Below are 8,368 nucleotides of genomic sequence, written 5' to 3' on the forward strand. Positions count from 1 at the left end.
AAAAAAAAAAAAAAAAAAAAAAAAAAAAAGGAAGCATGTAGTTTTCAATTTCTGTAGTACAGGTTGTTTAGTAAACTAGAAAGAGTAGTGGATTTTGAGTGGAAAGACTTAGAATTAAACTCACATTTATTCGTTCATTCATTCATTCACCCTGCATTTACTATCTGCCTATCATGTGTCAAGCACTGGACTAGGTACTCAGTGAATAAAAGGGGAAAACTTAGAAAACTAAGTAGTTTGTGACCGCTGACATTGAGAAGCCCATGTTGTAGTGAGGAAGATAGGCAAGAATCAGAATGCTCTGTACCAGAGAAGAGACTTGGGAGACATGCTATGGAAACTCAAATGACCAAGTTGCTCCCCACAGTTAGACTGAGGATGAGGTCAGTGAACTGTTGCAGGGTCACAGAAGAAATCACATTCAAATGGGGTTTTGAAGAGTGAATAGGAGTTAACCAGATACAGAAAAGGGGGAAGGGCATTTCAGGCAGAGAAAAGAGCAAGCAGAAAGGCCTAAATATGCTCTAAAGAGCCCACATTTGTTTATTTTGGACTCCATTTAAACTACAGACTTTTAGGGCTGGAATAGATTTTTAAGATTGCCTGATCTTCTCATTTATAATACAGGTATATTTAAAATGTAAACATGTAGGGGTATTTTCTCAGCTAACTTCTTTTTCTACAATCCATTCTTCTCTCATTACAGATGATACATTTTCTAGAAAAGAATAGACTCACATAATTTTGCTCATGTTCATTTTGATCCTGAGTTTCAGCATGATATAAAATAGAGGAGAAATGTAATAAATTTCATCCAGGAACATAACAGTGACACTTTAAAAATTAATGTTATAGAAATGTTCAATGAAAACAACCCTAGGTCAAAATTCTCATTTCAAATCTGCAGTGAGGATTTCATTGGCATGTCTTGCAAGTTAATAGGAGACAGAGATACCTCTTGTGGGATAAAATATATATAACTGTGCGTGTGTGTGTGCGTGTGTGTGTGTGTGTGTGTGTGCATGCATTCATTGCCTAGGCATTCTTTTCAAAATGAGAATAAGATTACAGATAATACCTCCTTCACAAGCTAATGTATCCTAGCACTGGTTGTTTTTAAGTGGTCATAAACATCTGACATACATATATCATCAGGACTTGAAACTTAAAATAGAAATCCATAAGCATTCTATTAATGACACTCAGTTCCATTTCTGAAGATGGGAATGTAACCATGGAGGTAAACAGAGGATATCTCACAGGCCAAAAAGCAGAGGGTATTTTAAAGCATCCTTAATCCAGGCCGGGCACGGTGGCTCATGCCTGTAATCTAAGCACTTGGGGAGGCCGAGGCGGGTGGATCATGAGGTCAAGAGGTCAAGACTATCCTGGCCAACATGGTGAAACCCCATGTCTACTAAAAATACAAAAATTAGCTGGGCATGGTGGCGCTTGCCTATAGTCCCAGCTGTTCGGGAGGTTGAGGCAAGAGAATCCCTTGAACCCAGGAGGCGGAGGTTGCAGTGAGCCAAGATTGTGCCACTGCACTCCAGCCTGGTGACAAAGCGAGACTCCGTCTCAAAAAAAAAAAAAAAAAAAAGCATCCTCAACCTTGAACTTGGGTAAAAAAAATGTTGATAATAGTATCTCCTGGACAGGACCATTGTCAAGGTCATGGAAATATGATGGAATTTAAAGCAGTATTGAGAAGTTATTTTTGCCCACTTTACTTTAGATTATTCAAATGGCACCAATGTGCTAATTAAGGAGCTATGATTTGAAATCCCAGTTAGGTCTTGGCTTACAAACATAAGCTTTGCAGCTTCCCACATTGCTTTGGAATTCTTGTGTCCCAACACTCCCCTAGACAGGCCTGGAATGTGAGTTTAGCGTGGCATGGTACCAAGGGATGGGCCATTTGTTTATCAGCGTTGCCTGGTACTGGCAAGGGTCATGGAAGGTGGGATACCAATTATAGGCTTGCCCGTCATTGAGCCCTGTTTGTCACCTGGGTCACAATCTCCATCACACCACCTGGCACTACTTTCTGGGCCAGTCCCAAAGATGACTGTGTTGTCACAGACAAATCGTGGGTCAAGATTAAAATGGGAGACAGCCTGGAACTTTTAAGGATGAGATAGGATGGACAGCCCTGTGACATCAACTTGGAAGAGGTCGGACTCCAGATTTGGATACTTAGATCCCAGTGAGAGACTACCCTGTGCCCACTTTTAAACTAAGATTTAACCAATACCACAGAAGAGATTATACTGGCAATGTGCTTCAGCAGGGCAGTGGGAAAAGCACTGGATCAGATGCCAGAGGCTGGAGGTCTAGTTCTATTTTGCCTCTTCGAAGCTGTGTGATCTGGGAAAAAACCATTCAATCTTTCTGAACTTCATTGTCTTCGTTAGAATGGGGGCAGCAGTCCCTTTTACTTCATTATTGCTGGGAGGATCCTACCGTTCAAGTACTGTCAAATCATTCTGTAAGTTGTACAGTAGTATGAAATGTAAGAGCCAATTAGTTCTGCCACACCTTTAAGTCGTCATTTAGCAATCTGAATTTTCAAGAGAATAACCAAACTGTGTATCTTGGGCACATTCTCCCTAATCCAACTACTTCTCCCTTCCCTGCCCTTCCTCCCTCCCTCCCTCCCTTTCTTCCTTCCTTCTTTCCTTCCTTCCTTCCCTCCCTCCCTCCTTTTCTTTCCTCCCTCCCTCTCTTCTTTCCCTCCTTCCTTCCTCCCTCCCTCCCTCCCTTCCTTTCCTTCTTTCCTGCGTTTTTCATTTCCCTCCCTCCCTTCTTCTCTCTCTCTCTCTCTGCTTGCTTCCTTCCTTCCTTCCTTCCTTCCTTCCTTCCTTCCTTCCTTTCTTCCTTCTCTACCAACTATAACACTGAACAATGATGAGTTAGGGCAAAAGTGGTGGGTACATAAAATGAGCACCCAGGAGGGAACTTTAGGCCATGACTTTGGGCAGAGACCTCAAGCCACAGTGCCACAATGCCACCATTTTCAGCTCAGTGCTGACCCAGTTGGTCATCCTACTAGATGCCTGATTCCAAACAGTGAGTTAAATTGTCTACACTGGCTGAAGCAAAGATTTGGGATTATAGGAACATATATCGGGAATCTAAGTGATAATAATAGTCATTTCTAATTTTATTATTGAAGCTAACATGCCTGGAGCACTGCCCTTGGATATCATTTAATCTTCACAACAACCCTTCAAGGTAGGCACTATTATTACATTTACTTTACAGATGAGGAAATAGAGGCTTTGGGAAATGACATTAGTCCAAGTTCATGGGACTGATATGTGTCACATGAGTAGATTGGAACTTATGTTTCTCTGACTCCAAAGCTGTGTTCTTATATTAATATTAGTTACTATTTATCATTTACTATTTGTCAGTGGCTTTATGTATATTATGTTTGATACTTACAACAGCTGTGCAGAGCAAATTTTATTTTCATTTTTGTGGATACGTAAACTGTACAGAGAGCTTAAGTATCTTTTCCAAGGTCACACAGCCAGTAAGTAGAAGAGCTGCCATTCAACCCCCAGTTAAGCTGGTTCTGAATCTCATGCTCCTGTTTATAACACTGGAGAGAGGACAAGGGTCAACACCCCTACTACCCAGACTTCACAGCTGATGGGCATTGAGATGTGACTGATCCATTATCTCTCCATGGGACACGGAGAGTGCTCATGGGTGGGACTAACAGAGAAACTGAATTCATTCACTGAAATAAAGGACTTTCTGAGTTACTGCTGTTCAACATGGAAAGGAACTGCAGAGTTCTCCCACACTATTGATTTTCTCCCACATTACTGATGGGGATGGACATACAAGCAGCTGCTATACACTGAAGCCTCTTCAAGGGTCCTTCAAACCCTGAGACAGATTTAAGGATCTCAAAAGTGATTGAAGCCTCACCTTGAAGAAAGCTACCCAATGATGTGCCCTCTCAAACCCTGTCCTTTATTTGCTCTTAATTTGGGTAAGAAAGATGACATAGCCATATTGAAAAAGCATGGGCTTTGGAAGAACCAGGCTTAATTCAGAAACACTAGCTGTTGAGCCTTGGGCAAGTTGCTCAAATTCTCTGACCCAGCGTACTCAGTGTAAAGACAGTACGAGAAGGCTTGTCTGGGAAGGTTGTTTTCAGGTTAAAGCAGATAGTACTATCTAAGACACTGTACAGAATGACTTAACACGTAGCAGGAATTGAATAAGTAGTTACTGGCATCATGACTATTATTGTCACTATGACTTTCTCGCTAGTTTCCAAGTCTGTTCTTTTAGAACAAACAACTCACTCCCTGCCTGTTCTCCATGGCCCTTCTGGTTCATTCTGTGAATCAGCTTTTTCAGCCTCCAGAGTATGTCATGTCTCAGGACAGGCATGCCCAGTTCAGGGTGAGAATTGGCCCCTTGGGTTGTTGGATTGGGTTGGAGGCAGCATGCCCAGGCAGGGGCCCTGTGGCCCAGGGGAGCCCGTGCCCTTCAGTCCTCGGTATAGGACATTCAGGGTCAGTGGCTGCTTCCTACTGAGCTTCTGAACCCAGATATATGATGTCCTTCAGCCAGAGGCCCTTTCACGGAGCCCAGGAAGCACAGGTTGCTCATTGCCAGCATGGAAACAAACCCGAGTTTTGGCTCTCACCCCGCTTTTTTTTTTAATATAATTTTTTATTAGTAGTGATTTTATTAAATGTACATACAGTTTGAAAATTGCTGAACCTGGCCTTTGCCCTTCAATTTGAACAATATCTTTATAATATTTTATTTATTTTTTAATTTTTAATTAAATTTTTTTTTTTAATTTTACTTTAGGTTCTGGGGTACATGTGCAGGTCATGCAGGGTTGTTGCATAGGTGCATACTATATCTGGCATTTCTCCCCATGTTATTCCTCCCCACCCTCCCCACCCCCCGCTGTCCCTCCCCTAGCCCCCCGCAATGTGTGATTCTCCTCTCTGTGAGTCCACTTGTTCTCATTGTTCAACACCTGCCTAACTCAGACGTGGTAGACATACATTAAATGAAGGCTGTAGAACATGGGCAGCTTACAACTTTTCTGAAATTATATCTGAAACATGGCCAACTTTTACTCCCCAAAACTCACTCTTTGTTCTATTTTGACCTCCACAATTTATTTTTAAAGATCACCTCATATCCCAGTCTACCTGCTGGCTCTGCTGCTTTCTCGGCCTTGTGATGCTGGGCAATTCCTACGCTTTCTTGAACTTTAGTTTCTTCCTCTGAAAAATGAGTTTTGCAGGACTTTTTGTGACCCTTAAATAAGCTAGTACTTACTCCATGCCTGCCCAGGGCTGTAAACAACCATCAAATCATGATCAACCCTTTCCCACAGTAGAGCTCAGAAAAGGCTCCATCCTCCATGCCTTTTAAGACCGTTACTGTCTCCCTTTCTGCCTTTCTTCACTGGGATGAGTCACTGCAGTTTTTCACATTTGCAGGCATCACATATCTCTTTGACCATGAAGCCTGACCCTCAATACAGTATTTATTCCCAGATGTCTGAACGGCACACTTGTAACTGGAAATCTGCCTGCCTCAGGACTTGTATTTCCTGTGTATTATATTCCTAGCCCTGTGTCTTTCCTCTTGTAAAAGAAATTAATTATCTTCTAACTCCTGGTCAGCTTGTTACCCACTCTGACCTCTGGACTTTTATCAGCACGCTTGTACTTAGCAGGAAATCCTCCAAAACCCATCGGGTTTGGCTGTATGCCTTTTCTCAACGGCCTCACACATTTGTACGGTTATATTAAACTTTACAAAAGTACTTTCCTATACTTTACCTCATTCAATTCTCACAAATCCCTTTGAGGGAGGTGGCTTTCCCTTAATTTTATTGTTCAGAAAATGGAAACTCAGAAAAGTTAAGTGATATTCAGAGCTATAATTTGAACTAGCTTATAACCGGATTATCTTTACTTTCTTCTTGAAGTTCCCAGGATTTCTGAGTTTGTATTCTAACAGGATTCTGTCTCCACTTCTTCCAAGGGGATTTTAGCCATTTGCCAGCTGAATGCTGCTGTGGCTCCTCTTCCTTTCCTCCTCCCTTCCTCCCCCCCTTCTCTCTTTCATTCCCTCCTTCTCTCCTTCCCTCCCCCTCTCCCCTGCCCCCTGCCCTGCATCTCCTGTCTCTGATGGATGGCTTGTGTGTCTGAGCTGCAGAGCACCTGTCTGCCTGAACCCCAGGGAGGACACCAAGCCCTGGGACTCAGCTACACCTACTGCCCAATAGCCTGGGCTCATTGCCACTGACCACAAACGACCGAGTTGTTCAGAAAGGAACAAAAGCCAAATCAGAAGACTCCCCCACATTTTCTGGGTCATAAAACAGTTCTACATGCATTGTGATGAATTGGATGTACCCAGCATTGAGATTCAATCCCAGACGTAAACTGAGGACACAGGCTATCCCCAATTCCCCACGCTTCTTGCTGTTTAAGTCCACCCTTCCCTGTGTAGAGCTGCCTCTACCTCCCTCCAGCCCTAACATAGGAGATGGCCCATACATGCTTATTAAATCACATTGAATTGTATTGCAGAGAGTCAAGTTTCCTTAGACCAGTAACTCAACTCCTCCTTCTTGAAGGAGTCACTGGCTTGGCTCAGGAACAGGGCAGAAATTTGAAGCAGCAGCTTGGATCTTTCAGCAGCATTTCCACTCAGATCATTGCTTAAAACCACTTCTTATTCTCAATCACACCCATGCCTGTCATTCACTGGGATATTTTTGAAAGTCCTTGACTAAAACCTAGAGGAAACACTGGGAATCCTAACCACTGGCTGAATTATCCTCCCATTTAATAGAGCTTTTAATATATTTCAATGTAGCAATGCCTTTTTGGGGTCCAGTTTTGATTAATTTCAAATGATTAAAAGCAAGCCTGTTGCTGAACATCTTTAGGATACAAAAATCAATTTAAAATCAACAAGCCTGAAATCTCAGTAATTCACCATGACATTTTGAATAACACAATTCCACGTAATTTGAGCATGGGAAAGCTGTCTTGCATATTGCATCTAGTATAATCGCTTATCGCTTTGTATCTGCGCAGGACTTTACAGTTTGGAAAAATGTCACCAATTTATATTGATCCTTGCAGAAGAAGAGGCCAAGTGCCTGAGGGCAGGAACCCTCTCAAAGTCTGTCATCCACCAATTATATGGTGCTTGTAGAACTAGAAGATCAGTAGACTTTCTCTTATTTCCTATTGCTTTCCAGTTGTTCCAACTAAGACAGCAGGAAACGTAATTCCACCACATAAGTAGTTTTATAATGAAAAGAATCCCTCACTCATTTCTCTGCCTATGAGGTGCCTTAAGCTCCCAAATATTAATCATCCTTGCAGGAATTTTTTTAACACCCGCTAGATCCATACCAGAGTCAAGTACAACTTGAGCCTCCTTCCATAGAACCAGAGAGGGGGCTGGCACTTGGGACGTAAAGTGTGCCCTTACTCTATGGAACCCTTTATAGTCCAAACCAGCCACAGAACCAACCCACCTCCAGCCCAAATGTCTATCTTACTCCACTCACCTGCCTGTGTGGTCTCTGTTCAGCTCAACTGAGTCCGAGGGGCTCTTGTCCTCTTTAAATATATGAAGGCTGTCACCAACCTTGGCCTGCTGGGGGAAGGGCAGGAGGGAGGCCGAGGGAGAGGGTGAATGAGACGTTAGTAACACAACTGCTATCAGAGGCTGAAAATAGCCTGTGACCAAAGCCCTGAGTTTTGTCTCCCCCCACCCTGCAGCTGGCTGTGAACCTCTTGGAGAACAATATCACTTGGGTTCTATTTTCATTGCCAATTGCTTATGGCACCAAGGGATCAATTTATGAAGTATGTCATTCCTGATCAAGTGGTTGGAACAGGAACAAAAGCAAAGGGTTTAACATCAAAAATCATTTCTCCAGGCCTCCAGCCCACCGACCTTCCTGGAAATCAATGCAAGGTACCTGCAGCTGAATCATGTGCCATATCTGGGAGTCTCTGGAGCTCTAAGCCACAGGTCACCACACTCGTGAAGAGAGCTCAGAGCTAAAAATAAGAGTGATGGGTGTCTGAAACGATACTTAGATAATCTCTTCAAAGAAGCTTGGGGAAAAAAAGGTCAGCACATCACTTGAGACCTGTCACTCCATCTGTCCTAGGAGACAAAGTTTTCTCTAAAGAGTTTTGAGTTACTTTATCATTATCTTTTTCTGCTTAAGAATTTGACACAGCAATGCATAGTTATCACATCACATTATATTTATAAGAAGTCTTGTTAAGTCTCTGTAGACTCATATTTTATTTCTTTCATTTTTTTTTTTTTTTTTTTT

The 8,368-nt window shown here is 42.5% G+C and overlaps 1 protein-coding gene across 2 annotated transcripts in view; it reads right to left on the bottom strand.

Annotated features, from left to right (window-relative positions):
* CSRP3 (cysteine and glycine rich protein 3) overlaps window positions 1-7,694 on the bottom strand; it is a 20,419-nt gene extending 12,725 nt beyond the window's left edge. For both annotated transcript variants that reach the window (XM_037737549.1, XM_017525894.2), the window contains exon 1: window positions 7,586-7,694. The gene's annotated coding sequence lies outside the window, so the exon portion shown is untranslated. The remainder of the gene's footprint in view (window positions 1-7,585) is intronic.
* Window positions 7,695-8,368: the final 674 nt, after the last annotated feature.

The sequence above is a fragment of the Cebus imitator genome, unplaced genomic scaffold (assembly GCF_001604975.1).
Source record: "Cebus imitator isolate Cc_AM_T3 unplaced genomic scaffold, Cebus_imitator-1.0 Scaffold39, whole genome shotgun sequence".
In the NCBI taxonomy this organism is placed as follows: Eukaryota; Metazoa; Chordata; class Mammalia; order Primates; family Cebidae; genus Cebus; species Cebus imitator.